At 39.2% G+C, this 21,464-nt stretch overlaps 1 pseudogene; it reads left to right on the top strand.

Annotated features, from left to right (window-relative positions):
* Window positions 1-21,464, top strand: part of LOC134376026 (serine/threonine-protein phosphatase 2A 55 kDa regulatory subunit B alpha isoform-like) — a 71,249-nt pseudogene that overhangs the window by 11,362 nt on the left and 38,423 nt on the right.

A 21,464-nucleotide genomic window follows, 5' to 3' on the forward strand; every position in this document is an offset into this window, starting at 1 on the left:
TTTAGGAATAGTAGTATATTTTGACATTTAGAAATGAGGACTAAATATGTATAACTGTATATGTACATAGAGTCATGATGAATTTGAGAGCAACAAAGGATAACTGGGGCAAGTATGATGTTTTCATCCCTCAAATTACCATGAACGTCATCGATATGAATAATGGGGCTTTCCAAAGTGAACAGTTCTTAGTAAATTTCACAGCAAAAAAAAGTTCAATCCTTTCTATATATATAATCCAAAACTCGAAAATCTGAAATAATGCAAAATCCAAAACTTCTTGAGCACCAACACAATGCTCAAAGGAAATGCTCACTGGAGCATTTCAAATTTCAGATTTGTTAAGTATGTATAGATTTTCCAAAATCTGAAAAAATCCATAATTTGAAATACTTTTAGGAAACAAGCATTTTGGATAAAGAATAGTCAACTTGTACATAATAGTTCATTCTTGAAAATTTTGGTTCAAAAACCGTATCCCCAAATGTTTTATATTTATATGTAAAACTGAATTAGGCCCTATGAGGAAAGCAGAGTTGGTTTGGTCAGGCCCCCTCACTTCATATCCAACTAGGTATGATTAAGTACATCCTTTGTAAACAAGTCAGATAAGAGTAGCTAGTGTGCATGCATGCCCATATACTGCTTGGCTCATTGCCGATACTGTGTACTCTTCAGTATGGAAGGCAGCGGCTGTGAACCACTGGTCAGCAGAGCTTGTGTCTAAAAATAAAGTATGTCCATTTTGCCAGTGGCTACTGGGTTTTACTTTCAACTACCTGGCTCAGGACCTGCACAGAACAGGGCAGAAGGGGTTGTGATCCAGCCCGACAGGCCCTAGACACCAATAATCATAAACTTCTGAATGACATGAATATTCATCTGGAAATTCTAGAGTCATGAGGGATATGAGATGATTCTTTGTTGTTCAGAACTGTTCCCAAAGTTACAGGATGTCTAGCATCCCTATTTCCCACCCACAAAATGGCACAAACCATCACTGCCACTAACAATAATTGCAATAATCCTACATCACCTTCATAAATCTCCAAAACACACCCCAGGGCATGGTACCTCCTTTCTGAGAACTACTAGCCTACTCCTGAAGGGTTTGGTTAATGGAGAGATAAGTATCAATTGGAATAAACAAGAAAGCAGCCATAAGCCTTGATTGATGGTTGGGAGTGAAGTCAATATCACAGAGCCCCAAGAGGATATGTCAGTAATTGTATAAGCATGTCTTAGTATATCAGTCACATGGTTAGGTGATGCTGCAGTAACATCACCCACCCCCACAAATCTCAGTAGCCTAACGCAGCAAATGTCTACTTCTCCATCATGCTCCATGTCTGGCATGCATTGACAGAAGAACTCTGTTCATTCTTATGACTCAGCAATTCAGCCTGACAGAGACTTCCTCTTAACATACAAGTTCATTGTCACAGCTGTGGTAGGAAGAGGATGTGGTGAACCACTGGTTTCTAAAGACTCCACCGAGAGTCTAAGGCCCCAGACAGAAACACCCACAAGCCCAAGCAGGTGCCAAGGTGAGCCAAGACCTGCGCACCACCGGGGGCTCAATCTATGGCCCTGGAGGGAAGTGCCCACAAGCCTTGGCAGGAGCTGAGATGAGCAGAGCCCCACGTGGCACCAGGGGTTGTCTATGGCCACAGAAAACTGGAACAGGAGCCAAGGTGATATAATATAGACACCGCCACACCTACTGTCACCACAAGGACAGTTCACCACCACAGTAGTGGTCAGACCACTCTACAGGCAATGTGCTGCTCACTCAACTATTTTGATATAAGAAGAATCACCAGTAGACCAGGGACCCAGTCTAAGGCTCCGGAGGGAAGGGAAACATTCACAGCTTGGCAGCCACTGAGGTGAATCGTGAACTACATGGCACTAGGGGCTCATTCTACAGACAGGAAAGCTGGAAAAGGAGCCAAGGTGGTGTAACATACCCACCACCACACCTACTGTCACCATAAGGACAGTTCGCCACCAAAGTAGCAGCCAGGGCCACTCTTCAGGCAACCTGCCACTCACTTGACTACATTGAAGAGTCACCAGTAGAGCCTGCAAATGGAGGAAATCTTTATCCTCATAGCCAACCTCAGAGTAATAGAAGAAGCAAGTTCTCTGCCAGATGACCAAACATCAATGAAAAAATACTAGAACTACAAACAAACAAGAAGATATGACACCACTGAAGGAATACAGTAATGCTCAAATTCCAGACACTGTAGAACAGGGAATCCAAAATGTCTGAAAAGGAATTCTGAGTAATGATGTTAAGAAAACTCAAAGAAATAAAAGAAGACTCATTTGAGAACACAAGAAAACAAGAAAAATATCCAGAATATGAAGGAGGAAATTTACAAAGAAATCAATACATTAAAAAAGAGTGTAGCAGAACTCCTAGAAGTGAAAGATTCACTCAGTGAAATAAAAAACATAACAGAGAGCTTGAGCAGCAGGCTGGTGCAAGCAGAAGAAAGAATTTCAGATCTCAAAGACGGTCTTTTGGAAATAACCCAGGAATACAAAACAAAAGGAGAAAAGAATTAAAAATAAGGAAGAAAATCTAAAAGAGACAGCAGACAACCTCAAAAGCTCTAACATCCAAATTGTGGGTATTCCAGAAGGGCAGGAGAAAGGAAAAGGTATTGAAAAACGGTTCAAGGAAATAATAACAGAAAACTTCCCAGGGGTAGAGAGAGATGCAGACCTTCAGATCCAGGAAGCTCAAAGGACCCCAAACAGATTCAATACAAAAAGATCCTCTCCAAGATGCATTATAGTCAAATTTATAGCAAAGCTCAAAGAGGAAGAGAGAATTCTAAAAGCAGCAAAAGAAAAGTGTCAAGTCACCCATAAGGGAAACCCCATCAGACTAACAGGAGACTTCTCAAATGAAACACTACAGGCCAGGGCCAGCCCAAGGCTCACTTGGGAGAGTGTGGTGCTGATAACACCAAGTCAAGGGTTAAGATCCCCTTACTCATCATCTTTTTAAAAAATACACTACAGGCAAGAAGAAAGTGGAATGATATATTCAAAATAATAAAGGGGAAAAAATGGCCAGCCAAGAATTCTTTACCCAGCAAGGATCTCCTTCAGAAAAGAGGGGAAAAGAGTGCATTTCCCAGAAAAACAAAAATTGTGGGAGTTCACCACCATATAACTAGACTTGCAAGAAATTCTCAAGGGAGTCCTTCATCTGGAATCCGAATAATGATGATCACTACCATGGATACACAAGAAAGAGCAAAACCTGCAGTTAAAACAAAAATGACAAGGAGAAAGAGAAAGAAGCTAAATCATGCCACCTCAAATTTCCAACTAACAATGAAGAAGAGGAATAAAAGGGAAAGTAATGATCAAAAGATATTTAAAACATCTTTTTAAAAAGCAATTAAATGACAGGAATTAAACAATACCTGTCAATAATTACCCTAAATGTGAATGGATTAAACTCCCCCTTCAAAAGACACAGACTGACTGATTGGATTAAAAAGCTAAACCCAAATATATGCTGTCTTCAAGAGACCCACCTGACCTGCAGAGACACACACAGACTAAAAGTAAAGGCACACAGACTAAAAGTGAAGGGATGGAAAAAGATATATCATGCAAATGGAAACCAAAAACAAGCAGGAATAGCTATACTTTAGTGGATAAAATAGACTTCAAACCTAAAAAACAGAAAAAGAGACAAAGAAGGCCACTATACAATGATAAAATGACTTATCCAGTTAGAACACATAACAATCATAAATATATATGCACCCAATACAGGAGCACCCAGATGTATAAAGCAAACATTCTTAGACCTAAAGAAAGAAACAGGCCATAACACGTTAATAGTGGGTGACCTGAACACCCCTCTCTCAGTGTGGGACAGATCTTCCAGGCAACAAATCAACAAAGAGACACAGGATTTAAACTACACCTTAGACCAACTGGACCTGGTAGATGAGTACAGAACATTTCACCCAACAACTAAACAATATACTTTCTTCTCATCAGCTCATGGAACATTCTCCAGGATAGACAACATATTAGGTCACAAATCTAGTCTCAGCAAATTTTTAAAAAACTGAAATCATTCCAAGTATCTTTTCAGATCACAATGGACTAAAAGTGGAAATTAATAATAAGCAAAACCCTTGAAACTATACAAATACATAGAAACTAAACAATAGGCTCCTGAAAGACCTATGGGTCCGAGAAGAAATTAAACAGGAAATCAAAAAATTTCAAAAACTAATGAAAATAAAGATACAACATACCAAAACCTGTGGGATACTACAAAACCAGAACTAATAGACAAATTTACTATAATATACACTTTCTGCAAAAGAATGGGAAGACTTCAAATAAATGACCTAACACTACACCTCAAAGAACTTGAAAAACAACAATCCAAGCCTAAAAGTAGTAGACAGAAAGAAATAAAGATCAGAGAAGAAGTAAATGAAATAGAGACCCAAAAAACCAAGACAAAATGTCAATGAAACAAAAGAGAAGATAAATAAAATAGACAGACCATTAGCTAGGTTAACAAAAAAAATAAAGAGAGAAGATCCAAATAACAAAAACCAGAAATGAAAAGGGAGACATTACAACCAGCACCACAGAAATATGAAAAATCATTAGAGACTATTACAAAAAACTGTATGACAACAAATATGAAAACCTGGAAGATATGGATAAGTTTCCAGACACATACAAACTACCCAGACTGAACCAAAAAGAGAGATAACACCTGACCAGACCAATAACAAGCAATGAGATTGAAGTGGCAATCAGCGATCTTCCAACTAAGAAAAACCCAGATCCAGATGGCTTTACAGTTGAATTCTATCAAACCATTAAAGAGGAATTAATACCAGCTCTCCTCAAACTATTCCAAAAAATTAAAACAGAAGCCATTCTCCCAAACTCATTAGCTCTGATACCAAAACCAGATAAAGACACAACAACAACAAAAAAATTATAGGCCAATATCCTTGATGAACATAGATGCATAGATCCAAAGTATTAGCAATCAGAATACAGCAACACATAAAAAAAATTGTACACCATGATCAAGTGGGATTTCTCCAAGGGATGGGAAAATGGTTCAACATACAAAATTCAATAAACATGATTCATCACATCAACAAAATGAAGGACAAAAACCATATGATTATCTCAGTAGACACTGAAAAAGCATTTGGCAAAATTCACCATCCCTTCATGATAGAGACTCAACAAATTATATACATAGAAGGAAAATATCTCAACACAATAAAAGCCATCAATGACAAGCCCACTGATAGTATCATTCTGAATAGGGGGAAAAAAAGCTTTTCCCTTAAGAACAGGAACAAGGTAAGGATGCCCACTCTTGCCACTTCTATTTAACATAGTACTGAAAGTACTAACCAGAGCAATCAGGCAAGAGAAATAAATAAAGGGCATTCAGATTGGAAAAGATGGAGTCAAACTGTACCTATTTGCAGATGACATGATATTATATTTAGAAACACCTAAAGACTTTATCAAAAAACTCCTTGAGCACTGGCCAGTTAGCTCAGTTGGTTAGAGCACAGCCTTGTAACACCAAGGTCAAGGGTTCAGTTCCCGGTACCAGCCAGCCACCAAAAAATAGAATAAAATAAACAAACAAACAAAAATCTCCCAGAGCTGGCTAATAATTTCAGTAATGTTGCAGGATACAAAATAAATGTCCCAAAAGCAATTGCATTTATATTCTCCAATAATGAGCTAACAGAAAGAGAAATCAAGAAAGTAAGCCCATTTACAACAGTCATAAAAAAATTAAAATACCTAGGAATCAGTTTAACCAAGGAGGTGAAAGATCGCTACAATGAGAACTACAAACCATTACTGAAAGAAATCAAGGAAGACACAAAAAGATGAAAAGACATTCCATGCTCTTGGATTAGAAGAATTAACATTGCAGAAATATCTATACTACCCAAAGCAATCTACAGATTCAGTACAATCCCAATCAAAATACCAATGTCATTCTCCGCAGAAATGGAAAAAACAATCTCAACATTCATATGGAACAACAAAAGACCCCAGATAGCCAAAGCAATCCTGAACAACAACAAAAATAAAGGCAGAGGCATAACACTACCTGACTTTGAATTATACTACAAAGCTATTGTAACCAAAACAGCATGATATTGGCACAAAAATAGACACTCAGATCAGTGGAACAGCATAGAAAACCCAGAAATCACCCCTCAGGCTTACAGACATCTGATATTTGTCAAAGGCAACAAAAACACACATTGGAGAAAAGACTGTCTCTTCAATAAGTGGGGCTGGGAAAGTTGGATATCCATATGCTGAAGAATGAAACTACACATGCACCTCTCACTAAATACTAAAATCGACTCAAAATGGATTAAAGACTTAAGTATAAGACCTGAAAATGTAAAATTACTAAGGAAAAATATAGGTGAAACACTTTAAGAACTAGGTCTGGGCACAGACTCTATAAACAAGAGACCAAAAACAAAAACAAAAGAAAAAATAAACAAATGGGTCTATATCAAAACTAAAAAACTTCTGCGCAATAAAGGAAACAATCAACAGAGTGAATGACAACCTACAGAGTGAGAGAAAATTTTTGCTAACTATGAATCTGACAAGGGATTAATATCCAGAATATACAAGGAACTCAAGCAACTACACAGTAAAAAAACAAATAACTCAATTAAAAAATGGGCAAAGGAGCTGAATAGACATTTTTCAAAGGAAGACATACATTTGGCCAACAGGTACATGAAAAAATGCTCAACATCACTAGTCATCAGGGAAATGCAAATTAAAACTACACTGAGATATCACCTCATGCCAGTTAGACTGGCTATAATCAAAAAGACAGAGAACAACAAATGCTGGCAAGGATGTGGAGAGAAGGGAGTGCTCCTACACTGTTGGTGGGACTGTAAATTAGTACAACCACTACGGATAACAGTATGGAGGTTTCTCAGACAACTACAGATATATGTTGCATAAGATCCAGCAATCCCACTTCTGGTTATATTCCCAAAGGAATGGAAATCATCATGTCAAAGAGATACCTGCACTCCCATGTTCAATGCAGCTGTATTTACAATAGCCAAAAGCTGGAACCAACCTAAATGTCCATCGATGGAAGATTGAATAAGGAAAATTTTGTATATATATACACCATGGAATACTAGTCTGTCATAAAACAGAATGAAATTCTGCCATTTGCAACAACATGGATGAGCTTGGAGAAACACTTTATATTGAGTGAAATAAGCATAGCACAGAGGGAAAAATACCACATATACTCACTCACAAGTGAGAGCTAAGAGAGAAAGAAGGAAGGAAAGAAAGACCACAGTGGTGTGTTGGACTTGCTGAGGGAGAGAACACACCTAGGGATGTAAAGGGGAGTGGTGGAAAGAGGGATGGGGAGGGAGGTCAGGGATTAATTGGGTGGGGGACAGGGGATATAATCACAACTTCTGGTAATGGGCATGCTGCAAGTATGGATCTGGCCATCACATCTTTGTACCCATGAATATTCATAACCAATATAAATAAATAAATAAACATCAAATAAAGATTCCCCTGAAAAGTGACAAAAGTCACTTCTTGACAAAGGTAGTTTCATGATCATACTACTGCACATAGAGGGTGGAGAAGCACAATTCAGCATACACCCAGAGGGGAAAGAAACAGAAATTCTTACAGAGGGGCTCTAATGACTACTCTTCTGGATTCAGACTCAGACCTACTGTCTAACTGTGTGATATGTGCATATTACTTGGCATTCCCAAGTCTTAGTTTCTCATCTGTAATAGTAACACAAATTACAGTAGCTGCTGCTTATTGGTCACTTATTGTAAGTATTAAAAGTTTAACATTTTACTAGATTTGACAGAAAAGTTATGAGGCAAATGCTATCATGAGGGAAATAATATCTTCCTTGTGGTAATGTTATGAGAACCAAATGAGATAGTGTATGCAAACAATAGTCAGTGCTTTAAACATGGCAACTGAGTCCAGCTCCATGAGAGATATGGTAAGAGGTGAGGAAGAAGCAGGGTGGGAGGCTCAAGAAAAGAAGTCAAAGACATAGACATATCTTTCAAGAAGGTTATTAGCAGTGGGAAAAATAAGACATGAGTGCAGAAAACTGTAGGACACTCTCTCTGCTATGGGACGCTGAGGAGGAACAAAAAACAGGGTTTTTTTAAAAAAATAATTTATTTTTAATTTACAAATAATAATTGTGTGTATTTGTGGGTGTACAATGTGATTTTTTGATCTATGTATACATTATAGAAAGATTCAATAAAGCTAATTAACATGTCCATCACCTCACCAATTTATCATATGTTTTGTAGTGAGAACATTAAAAATCTAACTTAGTAATTTTGAAATATACAGTATATATATTATTAACTGTAGTCACCACGCAGTGCAATAGATCACTAAAACTTATTCCTCCAGCCTAACTGAAACTTTGTGTCCTTTGATAAACACCTTTTTTTCCCTTCCCTCCACCCCTCCATCCCCCTCCCCCCAGTCTCTGGTAATCACCTCTCTACTCTCTGTTCCTATGAGATTTTTTTAGATTTAATATACAAGTGAGATCGTACAGTATTTGTCTTTCTGTGCCTGGCTCATTTGATTTAGCATAATATCTTCCAGTTCCGTCCATGTTGTAACAAATGATATAATGTCTTTTTTTAAGGCTGTATGGTATTCCATTGTGTATATATAACACATTTTCTTTATGCATTCACCCTTTGATGATCACTTATGTTGCTTCCACAGGTTTTGAGAAGAAGAAAGAGGAGACTCCAAGCTGTGGGGAAGGATAAGCTGAGGTATAGAAAGAGATCAAGATTCCAGAATTACAGAATCTGGGAATCCCCCAAGTCATGTGCTGGTGAGGAAGTGGAGAAGAGTTACTATTTCTCAGTCATGCTCTGCTATCTTGGGACATACATCATGAGTCATTTTAGTACTGAATCTGGGTTTTCCACATAGTCGTAAACAGCTTTAACTGGCACCAACCTTAGCACTTGTATAATCCAATCCCCTCTTTTTCAGATAAGGAATCTGACGCTCAGAGATGATGCAATACTTGTACAAAGCTGAGTGAGAGTTTATCCAGGTCTTCTAATTCCCTCTAATGCCCATTACCCCCTCCACCAACTGCCATCAACCTCAGGAGAGCTAGTGAAAGTCTGGCACTACCCTTGCCACAGCCCACCTCCCCAGCTCTGAAAGGAATAGCCAAGGGCTTGCTCTTTGTATTCAAGCAGGGTCTGGGAGAACACATTAACGTTTCCAGAGATTCACTCACCCTCCCTGTGGTAGATTACACTTTCCTGCTCATTGATGTCCTGCTTGGTCAAACTACTTGCTCTGACCAATAAAATGTGAGCAAAAGTGATGTGTGTAACTTTGCAGCAGAACCTCTCTTTTCATTCCACCATGACAACCAGCAATTCTTCATACAGTGTCCTGTCCATCGGACTGGGCACCAGGTTAAGATGATACAGAGAAGAAATGCAGCTGACCCAGAGAGCATAAACAAGAAATAAATCTTTGATGTTGTAGCTTCTGGCACCTTGGGGTCACTTGTTATAGCAGCATTAGCTAGCCTATCCTGACTGATACACAGGATAACACATCTGTCCACCTGCTGGCTAAAGACCATGAAAGTTCCATGCTAGAACACCTTGTACAAAAATATAATATATATTTCTGCCCTCTAAAACCTCAAGATGCAGAATGTAGACCAGGAGTGGAAAGAGCTGAAAAGCAAGAGCAGCATACAATTGGACAGGTACATTCATCCCTGTGGGCCATGTTCAAATGCCCTGAATACCCAGGCTGTGGAGAAAGGATCTTCTTTAGAAAGGAATCTTTTGAGACAGGTTGGAATAGTGAAGGGTGTCACATCCAATTTTCTCATTCTAAAGAGAAGTGCAGGGAGGAAGAGACGCCAAGTGTTGTGGTTTGCATGTTTGCCCCCTCCAAAACTCATATTAAAACTTAATCCCCATTGTAACAGTATTAAGAGGGTGAGAAATCTGACTATGATTCTTTTATGAATGGATTAATCCATTTATGGATTAATGAATTTATGGGTTATCATGGGAGTGGGGCTTGTGGCTTTATCAAAAGAGAAAAAGAGACCTGAGCTAGCATACTCAGTCCCTTCACCATGTGATGCCCTGTGCCATGTCAGGACTCTGTGGGGAGTCCCCAACAGCAAGAAGGCCCTCACCAGATGTGCTTTCTCAAACTGTAAGAAATGCATTTTGTTTTTTTTATAAATTACCCAGTTTCATGTTATAAGCAACAGAAAACAGACTAAGACACCAGGGCAAGGGGAAAACTATTCTTTAATCACTATTATCCCAAGCAAGGAGTTTTATAGCTACCTACCCCTTATAATATGCAGATAGACACAGGCCAAAGAGATGTAGAGATGTGAGGGTGTCAAGTTGTTCAGCCCCTGGCTTGCAGTCACCCACGTCTTTTACAGTCCCTGACAGCCTACCACCCAGGAGAACAGGGCCTCTTGGAGTGCCTGAGGCCATTGCCCTATGTTGGCAGGGGACAGATGGTGTTTGCATGTCTTTCAAGGACAGACGTGTCATGCAAAGGTGGAGGAGGAAATAATGACTCCACAAACACACTCAATCCCTCCTTATAGATCCCATTTATATACCTGGCAGCTGATCAACTCATCAAAATTCTGCTCTTCCTGGATATGTAAAATGAGTACACAATGACAAATGGGTCAAAGCTCAAAGAGCCAGGGAAAGGCCTGGAGGTGAAAGAATTAGGTGGGCATGGGGCAGTGCCCATTGTAAAGCTCATCCTAGAGAAAGGCAACCAACTGTGCAACTCCCCCTCACCTTCGGGCCCCTCGTGGGCCATCAATCTCCATTATGTTCCTTGTAAGAACCTGGGCATAAGGGGAGTATGAAAGCTTACAGTTTTCTACGCAGACTCTAGAGCCAGAACACCTGAGTTTGAAGCACATAAAACCTGGCTCGACCGGTTCTGAATAAGTTTCAGCTGCTGCTGCTGTTACACTGTTTCCGTCTATCACTTCCATGGAGCTCGTACTCCAGGAGCAGTCTGACCTGACAAATGGAAGATAAGTGAGATTCAGTGGGGGCCATCGGCCCCTGGTTGTGGAAGTTCCACTTCCAATAGCCTGGAGGGAAAATGAAGAGGCAGTTGTTGTGTGTGGAGAAGCCACCAGACCAAGCATGAGGATCCCAAACCCAAGTTCCAGCTTTTTGATTTAGTTTAAGAGGAAGAGACTGAACAACCACAGCTTGGGGTGGGGAGGAGGGGGAAGGAGCAGGAGTGAATTATTGTTTTGAGGCCTATATTTGCTTATGCAAGAAGTGGGTGAGTGTCAAAAGACGAAACTGTAATAAATGTAAAGATTTTCATTTGCTTTTATTTGTGATTCTAGAGTTAGGCAACACTTTATTCTATGAAATGAAATGAATGTTCCAATGAGCTGAGCAGAGGACTTTGGCTTTATAGACAGAAAAGAGCTGAGGAAAGCAGAAACAGAACGAAAAGTGGATTGGTGATTTCAAAGGTACTTTCCTTGTAAAGGTTGAAGCTGAGAGGGCTTCCTTATCACACCAACTAAAACTGGCCCATTTGTGGATTTGAATATTATTTCTCTCTCTTCTGATTTCTTGAAAGGTCAGATAAACAACTTAGTTTCAGCTTGGTGACATGGAACTTCAGCATGAGTGATTCCATTTTGGTTAGGTCTGTTGAGTGTAGTGTAGAAGGCAGTCCAAACCAATGGCTTACTATAAATTTTATTTAACAGGAGTCACAGAAGGGTGTGGCACAGGGTCCAGTGATGACAAGCAGGGCTGCAGTGCCTGATGCACAGGGGATTCTGCAAGAAGAATCACTAAGGCTCACGGCAACCCTGTGAGGGAGACCCTGGGAGACCATTGTTGCTATGCACATTGGGGCTGGAGTCTGGGCTCCATACTGGGCTGCTTCTCTGAGACCACCCATCGGGGGACCCAAGACTCTGGAGATGGGATCCAGCTGCCATGGAAATGTGACAGGAGATAAGTAAAAAAGAGAAAATATTACCCAAGCTGCTTCTCATTACCAGCTTCAAGGCACTTTTTCCCACTCACTAATTCACAGGACCAAAAAGTGCTTTCTGGATCCCGTAGAATCATTTAAGGGGCAGGTGTAGGATGGGGTATGGAACTGAATTGCAACTTGAAAGTTATGATGGATATGTGGATGTTTTCCTGGCAGGGGAATAAGCCTAGAAGTCAAAAATAAATGGTTTCAGGGCCGAGCCCGTGGCGCACTCGGTAGAGTGCTGCGCTGGGAGCGCGGCAACGCTCCCGCCGCGGGTTCGGATCCTATATAGGAATGACCAGTGCACTCACTGGCTGAGTGCCGGTCACGAAAAAATAAAATAAAATAAAATAAAAAAATAAATGGTTTCATGTGGAGGCTGTGAATAAACCAATTTGGATGAGCTGGTGCGTGTGTGAAGACAAGAAGCAGGAAGGCAGCTTGGGTTCAAAGTATGAGGGTAACTGCAAGGTACTGAATGTTTGTGTCCCCCTGAAATTCATATTTTGAAATCCTACCCCCCAATGTTATGGTATTAGGAGGTGGGGCCTTTGGGAGGTAATTAGGTCATAAAGGTGTAGTCCTCATGAACGGAATTAGTGCTCTTCTAAAAGAGACCTCAGAGAGCTCTCCCGCCCTTTCCACCATGTGAATATAGGAGAAGTCTTCAGTCTGCCACCCAGAAGAGGGTCTGCCACTCGCCAGAACCTGACTATGCTGGCGTATGGATCTTGGACTTCCAGTGTCCAGAACTGTGAGAAATAATTTTTTGGTTTGTTTATAAGCCTATGATACTTTGTATTGCAGCATGAACTGACAAGACAATAATTGTGTTATTTCCTAGGGATGCTGTAACAAAGTACCATTAATTGTATGGCTTAAACAGCAGATATTCACTCTCTCATAATTCTGGAGATTAGAAGTCTGAAATCAAGGTGTTGGCAGGGTTGGTTCCTTCTAGAGGCTCTGAGGAAGAATCTGTCCCATGCCTCTCTCCTAGCTACTGGTATGTGTCAGCTACCTTGGCTTGTAGACACATCACAGCAATGTCTGCCTGTATCTCCAAAAAACATGGGGTTTTTCCTGTGTGTGTCTCTCTCCTATTTTTACAAGGTGCTATGGTTTGAATGTTTGTACCCTTCAAAGTTCATGTTGAAACAATCTCCAACATAATGTATTAACAAGGTGGGAAATCCAAATGTGGTATTTGAAAGGTGGGGTCTTTAACAGGTGATTGGATCTTTAGGGCTTTACCCTAATGAATGAATTCATTCACTCATGGATTAATAGATTAATGAGTTAATGGATTGATCAGTTATCTTGGTAGTAGCTTTAAAAGAAGAAGAGAAACCTGAGCACATGAGCATGTTCTTGCTGCCTCAGGACTCTACAAAGGGTCCCCACCAAGAGGAAGGCACTCACCAGATGTGCCTCCTTGACCTTGGACTTCCCAGCCTCCAAAACTGTAAGAAATGAATTTATTTTTTAAATAAATTATCCAGTTTTATGTATTCTGTTATAAGCTACAGAAATAGACTAAGACATAAGGATACCAGTTATATTAGATTGGGGCCAATCCTCATGTTAACTTAAGTAATAATATCAGCAATGACCCTATTTCCATATAAGGTCACATTCTGAGGTACCAAGGGTTAGGACTCCAACATACCTTTTTGTGGGGGATAGAATTTAACCCGTAATAGTAACATAAGCCCCTGGGTTCCCCACTCTCTGTGCTCCAGTCTCCCTCTCCAGGCCCTTCTAGGTCTGTCCTTTCAGATGTCCATCCAAGTGGCCAACACCACCCTCCTCCAGGAACACTCATTCCTGTATGAAAGTGCTCCATCCATACTTTTGAGATAGTTTGTTTTCCTTATTAGTCTTTCTGATGGATAGTGCACATTCTTGAACTTGTAATGTCTCCTTGCTCCTTGGCTTGAGGGTCTCTAGTAGGCAGAAAGATACAAAATAATAATAATACCAATAGCCAAGACTTACAATATGTGCAAAATCATTTAATCCTCACAGTAATGTGATGGATATACCATTAACATTTTAAAGATTTTTTTTTAATGAGGCACAGAGAGCTTAACTAATATATCCAAGTTGGGAGAGTCAGTAGCAGAAGAGGTAGGGACTTGAACTCAGATAAGAATGGGTCTAGAGTCCATACATAGAACCACATCACTAAACTATCTCCCTACAGTTTACAGAAGCAGCTGTTTCCCCAGGAAAGCTACACCAGGAAACATTCTAGCTCAGAGACCACTCTAGAACGTAGAAGTCACTGGAGGAGAAGGTAACTTCTACTTTTTGTTTATATACTTCACAATTTGAGTTTTTTTGTATCAAACATGTATTCTTTATAATAACCTTTATCCATCAGGATGGTATTTAAAAAGGCAGGCAGGGCATGAAAAAAATTTTAAGAAAAAAATGTAATCATAAGTTTCCATCCCTAAGATGTTTTTAATATTAGCATTAATCATTGACATACATTAAATTATTAACCCAGTACTCAATTAATAGCAAATTAAATAAACATTAACTGAACATTAAATCAACGTAACAGGTCAGTGTTACGTTCTTGAGCAGAAGAGTGACCTGAGGAAAGAGGAGATATCACTGGCTGCTCAGATGTAGAAGAGGTAGGAGTTGGGAAGAGTCCAACCAGGGTAAGCAGGTTACTGTGGCCAAGTGTTAGACCAAACTGGAAAGCCCAGGGTCTGCACCTTGGGTCTAATAAGCAGGGCAAGAAAAACACCAAAAATACATGTCACTGGTGAATATTTTCCTATTAAACACATCATTTGCAGCTGTCGTCTTCAAATCTTTATCAACTGATGTGCTCTTTCAAGGAAGGAGCATTCTGCAGCTCTACCAATTAACTCAGTCTTCATAAATAATTTTTAGATTTCATTTAATTCCAGCTTTTTAATTTAAAAACAGTACATGTTGGAATAAACATTACGTTCGGACTGCAGAAGGATGGCTCACAGATTCACGTGGTCAATGGTTTTCCTCTGAAGCCGAGTGTGGATTCACTCCAGATGTTTTATTTTAAAATTGCACCAACCTGCCAGCATTTCCTTTATGTATCTCCTGACACTATTTTTTTTTTCAGCAAAAATACCGTTGTTCTGTATGGATTAAACCTGCCTCAACAGGCTGTTCAATTCTTTTGTCAAAAGCAGGTGTAGGCTGTAGGGCGACTACAGTTGACAATAACTTATTCTATATTTTCAAATAGAGGATTTTGAATGTTCCTGATACCTTTTGAGGTGATGGATATGCTAATTACCCACATTTGATCATTACACATTGTATACGGGTATCAAAATATCACACCGTACCCCATAAGTATGTACAATTATTATGTATCAATTAAAAATAATGAAAAAGTAGGTGTGGATATGATTGTGCGACTTGCATAATATACGGACCAAGCAATCGAAGACATTAAGTGGTGTTTGTAAATAACCGTTTCACTTATCTAGACACAAATTTCAAAAATAAAAAACTATTTTTAAAAAGTTAAACAATTTCATATCAAATATGACCACTTCTAACATGATGTAATTTTCTCATCTATAAGTTTCTGTGAGATATATTTCTTATTGTTGCTGAGACCATCTTGGTAACCCTGACTCAGGTTTTGAAATGAGCAGGTATAAATCTGGGTGAAGGCTGTGAGAAAATAAGCAGGTGGGGGCTGGCCAGTTAGCTCAGTTGGTTAGAGCCTGGTGTTATAACACCAAGGTCAATGGTTCAGATCCTTATACGGGCCAGCCACCAAAAAAGAAGAAAAAAAAAGGAGGAAAATTCAGTGAATGATTCAAGGCTTTGAGCATGGGTTACTGAGTGAACATTCATATGTTGACACATGGAGAAATCAAGAGAAGGGTATGGTCTTGGTAAATATTTTTTGATGCAAGTTACGGACATTGGCACAAGCTAGAGTAAGCCAAAAGGGTAATGTGTGGCATGGCTCGGGAAATCTCGGTCAATTCCAAGGCCTGGATGACAGAGGGGTCTCACACTAGGCAGAGCAGAGGATCAGTAAAGGGTATTCAGACTGGGTTGGCCCATTCCCATTAAAGAGCGGCCCAGGGGCAAAGGTTTGTGCTGGGTTGTCAAAACTGAAAGGTGGGTTTTGACAGCCTTCTCTGAACAACCTGTACTTTCTCTCATCTTAGAATTATTATTTTATCAATGCCATGTGTTTAGTGTGGAGTATGCTAACATTTATAAAGTGAATGTATTTCACAGGGCCTAGTTTCTAAAGCCATGTAGTTTCAGGTTTAACCCAACGTTTTAAAATTACATGTAGAAATGTTAACCTTGCAAAAGACAGGAAACTTTCCCCAGGCTAAAGTCTCTGATATAGATATACAATTGTAACACAGCAAAGTTGCTGGCTCTCGAGGAGGGACATCTTCCGTGCAGGTTAACCTTACTGATTGTTATGTAAACATACTAAGGAAATTGCTGTAGGGAATGAAAATGTTTGCTAAGAACAAGCTTTTGTTGGTGGATCGGCTTAACCTTTTGCAAATTGCAGTATGGAATGTCACTTTGTTATTTCACTGATGTTACCAGCCTCTATTGTTAAACTATACTTAGCCATAACTCCACCTATGTTGCTTTCCTGTAACTTTCTGGCCTGGAGAATAAATACTGAGACAGAACCCCAGTTCAGTGTTAATTTCCCAAAGGAGGAATGCCTCTCTCTTGAGGGTTACAGGAAGTTAACCCCTTCAGAGTGTCTCACTGCTCAGAGGCAATTTGAGTAATCCTTTGCATCTCCGTCAGCCAGGGGAGACAGGTAGCAAATCCATGTGAGGACAAAGAGTTCAACATTTAAGAGGGTACAGGTGGCTCCAAGACATACCCCTGAGCAGTTTTTAATAATAAATTGTCTGGAGCCATAGTTGTAGGTGTCGGCCCTCATGAATTAAAATCATCTGGTGATCTTTAAGCAGATATCCATATCCAGTTTACTCCCAGAGATTCTGATCTAAACTGTCAGAAGAGGGGCCCTACCATCCTTCTTTTCTAAATCTTCCTCAGAAATTCACATGCAGTCTGGGTGAGAACCATTGTTATGGAGAACCCAGAGGAGCACCATAATCAGCAAATGCAAGCATCAAGAAACGACAGCCCACAGCTGGTTCCCGGCTTTATACAGAAGTTTTATTGGGATGAAGACATGCTCATCTATTTTCTTATTGTCTAAAGATGCTTTTTACTCTACAACTGCAATGTTCAGTAGCTACAACAGAAACTATAAAACCCGCACGCCCAAAGTACTTACTGTTTAGTCTTTTAAGATAAGGTTTGCCAACCTCTGGACTAATAAACTTAATCTTTCTCCTCATTTTAATAGACTTATATTATTTAGGCTAGGTTATGCTGTAGTAACAAACAAACCTCGAAATTGTATTGGCTTAACAAATATTTATTTCTTCTTCGAGGTACATATCAAATGACTATGAGTAGAGGGCTGAGTTTGGGGATGAATCTATTCCACAAAATCACTCAGGATCCCTTATTGATAGAGACCCTACTGTAGCTGAACTTTCTGAAACCAGAAGCCTCATAGCTTCCCAGGAAGGGAAAAGAGCATGCAGAAATCTTACATCCCTTCTGGATCTATATTTCAACACTGAAGAGACAAATGTCACCTCCCCTCTCAGTCAATTGATCACAACTAGTCATATGGCTCCACTTGATTGCAGAGGGGCTGGAAGTGAAGTCCCCAGAAAGACACAAGAACCAAACATCAGTGGCTATCAGTAACATCTACATGGCAGTCTTCTCCTTTTGATAGTTTATGAGTTCTCACAGCAATGGAGCAAACTGATGAGCCTAAAGGGACCCCCATAAAGTGGGCCTCAGTCCCACCCCCACCACCGCACATCCAGGCCCGAAAGGAAACTAGCTGATGCCCAGGATCCTGAGATGGGGCCAGCCCCACCCCCTTGTGCAACCAGATCCTAGAATGTACTTATCAATCATGTGTGATTCTTTGGGATGTGTGACTTATCTGCTCATGTCCTTCAACAAATTTCTGCTTAGATTTTTCTAATTCATTTTTTCTGTTTGATTTTTTATCTCATTATCTAATTCAATTTTTTTATTGGTTATGAATATTCATGAGCTACAAAGCTGATTGTCATCCCTCATGCCTGAGATGTAAAGGTAAGATTCACACTGGCAGCATGCTCATTACCACAAATTGCATTTGTACCCCATGTCCCCCCCAATTATGCCCAACCTCCCTCCCACTCCCCCTTTCCCCCCACCACTCCACTTTGTATCCCAAGGTATGTTCTGTCCCTCTGCAAGTCCAATGCAACTTTGTGGTCTTTCTTTCCTTCCTTATTTCTCAGCTCCCACTTCTGAGTGAGTACATGCAGTATTTATCCCTATGTTCTTTGCATATTTCACTCAAGATAAGTTTCTCCAGGCTCATCCATGTTGCTGCAAATGGAAGAATTTCATTCTTTTTTATAGCAGAGTAGTACTCCATAGTGTATATATACCACAGTTCCCTTATCCAGTCATCAATTGATGGACATGTAGGTTGGTTCCGTGTCTTGTCTATTGTAAACAGAAGCGCAATGAACATGGGAATGCAGAGATCCCTTCAACATGATGATTTTCATTCCTGTGGGTATGTACCCAGAAGTGGGATTGCTGGATCATGTGGAAGATCTATCTGTAGCTGTCTGAGAAACCTCCATACTGTTTTCCGTAGTGGTTGTACTAATTTACAGTCCCACCAACTGTGCAGGAGCATTCCCTTCTCTCCACAACCTTGCCAGCATTTGTTATTCACTGTCTTTTTGATTATAGCCAGTCTAACTGGGGTGAGGTGGTATCTCAATGTAGTTTCAATTTGCATTTCCCTGATGACTAGTGATGTTGAGCATTTTTTCATGTACCTGTGGGCCAAATGTATGTCTTCCTTTAAAAAATGTCTATTCAGCTCTTTTGCCAATTTTTTAATTGGGTTATTTGGTTTTTTTCTGTGTAATTTTCTTGAATTCCCTGTATATTCTAGATATTAAACCCTTTTTGGATGCATGGTTAGCAAAAAATTTTCTCCCACTCTGTAGGTTGTTGTTTCACTCTGTTGATTGTTTCCTTTATTGTGCAGAAGATTTTTAGTCTAGTATAGTCCCATTTCTTACTTTTTCTTTCGCTGCTTGTCCTTTCGGGCTTGTGTTCATAAAGTCTGTGCCCAGACCTAGTTCCTGAAGTGTTTCACCTATATTTTCCCTTAGTAATTTTAGTTTCAGGTTTTATACTTAAGTCTTAAATCCATTTTGAGTTGATTTTAGTATATGGTGAAAGGTGCATATCTAGTTTCATTGTTCAGCATATGGATATCCAATTTTGCCAGCACCAGTTGTTGAACAGACAATCTTTTCCCCAATGTAGATTTTTCTTGCCTTTTCCAATCTCAGATGGCTGTAAGTCTGAGGAGTGATTTCCAGGTTCTCAATTCTACTCCACTGCTCTGAGTGTCTGTTTTTATGCCAGTATCATGCTGTTTTGGTTACAATAGCTTTATAGTATAATTTGAAGTCAGTAGTGTTATGCCTCCAGATTAATTTTTTTTTTTCTCAGGATTGCTTTGGCTGTTTGGGATCTTTTGTTGTTCCATATAAAAGTTAAGATTTTTTTTTTTTTTTTGCATTTCTGTGAAGAATGTCATTGGTATTTTGAGGGGATTGCATTGAATCTGTAGATTACTTTGGGTAGTATAGACATTTCCACAATGTTAATTCTTCTAATCCAAGAACATGGAATATCTTTCAATCTTTTTGTGCCGTTTTAAATTTCTTTCACTAGTGGTTTGAAGTTCTCATTGTAGAGGTCTTTCACCTCCTTGGTTAAATTGATCCCTAGGTATCTTATTTTTTACGTGACAATTGTAAATGGGCTAACTTTATTTTTCTTTCTGTTAGTCCCTTATTTAAGTATATAAATGCAACTGATTTGGGGGCATTTATTTTGTATTCTGCAATGTTACTGAAGTTATTAACCAATTCTAGGAGTTTTTTGATAGAATCTTTAGGTTTCTCTGTATATGGTATCACGTCATCTGCAAAGAGAGGCAGTTTGACTTCGTCTTTTTCAATCTGGATTCTGTATATTTCTTTCTCTTGTGTAATTGCTCTGGCTAGCACCTCCAGTACTATGTTAAATAGAAGTGGTGAGAGTGGGCATCCTTGTCTTGTTCCTGTTCTTAAGGGAAAGGCCCTCAGTTTTTCCCCATTCAGAATGATAGTGATGGTGAGCTTGTCATAGATGGCTTTCATTACATTGAGGTACTTTTCTTCTATACCTAATTTGCTGAGAGGCTTTATCATAAAACGATGTTGAATTTTGTCAAATGCTTTTTCAGCATCTATTGAGATAATAATATAGTTTTTGTTATTGAGTTTGTTGATGTGATGTATCACATTTATTGACTTTTGTATGTTGAACCATCCTGGCATCCTTGGGATGAATCCCACTTGACCATAGTGTATATATTTTTTTAATATGTTGCTGTATTCTGATTGCTAATATTTTGTTGAGGATTTTAGCATCTAGGTTCATCAAGGATGTTGGCCTATAATCTTCTTTTTTTGTTGTGTCTTTATCTGGTTTTGGTATCAGAGTTATGTTAGCCTCATAGAATGACTTTGGGAGAGTAGCTTCTGTTTCAATGGTTTGAATAGTTTGAGGAGAATTGGTTTTAACTACTCTTTAAAAGTTTGATAGAATTCAGCTGTAAAACCATCCAGACCCAGACTTTTCATTGGTTGGAAGATTGCTAATTACTGTTTCAATCTCCTTGCTCGTTATTGGTCTGTTCAGGTTCTGTTCTCTCTTCTTGGTTCAGTCTTGGTAGTTTATATGTGTCTAGAAACTTATCCATATCTTCCAGATTTTCATATTTGTTGTCATAGAGTTGTTCATAATAGTCTCTAATGATTCTTTGTATTTCTGTGGTATTAGTTGTTATGTCTCCCTTTTCATTTCTGATTTTTGTTATTGGCATCTTCTGTTTTCTATTTTTTTTGGTAAGCTAGCTAATGGTTTGTCTATTTTATTTATCTTCTCAAAAAACCAACTTTTTGTTTTGTTGATCTTTTCTATTGTTTTTTGAGTCTCTATTTCATTTAGTTCTGCTCTGATCTTAATTATTTCTTTCTGTCTACTACCTTTAGGTTTGGATTGTTGTTTTTTAAGTTCTTGGTGGCATAATGTTAGGTCATTTATTGAAGTCTTTC

Source organism: Cynocephalus volans, chromosome 4 (assembly GCF_027409185.1).
Source record: "Cynocephalus volans isolate mCynVol1 chromosome 4, mCynVol1.pri, whole genome shotgun sequence".
In the NCBI taxonomy this organism is placed as follows: Eukaryota; Metazoa; Chordata; class Mammalia; order Dermoptera; family Cynocephalidae; genus Cynocephalus; species Cynocephalus volans.